This window comes from Penaeus monodon, chromosome 29 (assembly GCF_015228065.2).
Source record: "Penaeus monodon isolate SGIC_2016 chromosome 29, NSTDA_Pmon_1, whole genome shotgun sequence".
Taxonomy (NCBI): Eukaryota; Metazoa; Arthropoda; class Malacostraca; order Decapoda; family Penaeidae; genus Penaeus; species Penaeus monodon.
In genome coordinates this window covers 9,320,878-9,321,214 of record NC_051414.1, presented here as the reverse complement: position 1 = coordinate 9,321,214, position 337 = coordinate 9,320,878, and positions in this window count along the sequence as shown.

Sequence of the window (337 nt, the reverse complement as noted above, 5' to 3'; positions counted from 1 at the left end):
TTTTTATGTTCTTTTTTATTTTGTTCTGTTTTAAAGTGTTAATCCCGTTCTTTTACATCGGATTCTATTGATCGTGTTTTGTTCGGCGTTTTAGTATAGTTCATTTTCTACTACTGTTCTTAGTGTGTTTATTTTCTTGTGCTGTTTTTTTGTTTTTTTAAGTCTTGTTAATTCTCGTGGGATTTTTTACTGTAATTCTTAATATTTTCTTTTACCGATGCTCTTGAAAGTATTTTATATTCTACCAGAAATTGTACTGCCCGAGTGTTTTAATACTGAATTAATACTCTTGATTTGATTTAAAGACCCACTAAAAATAGAGAACGTCTAGCCTGGG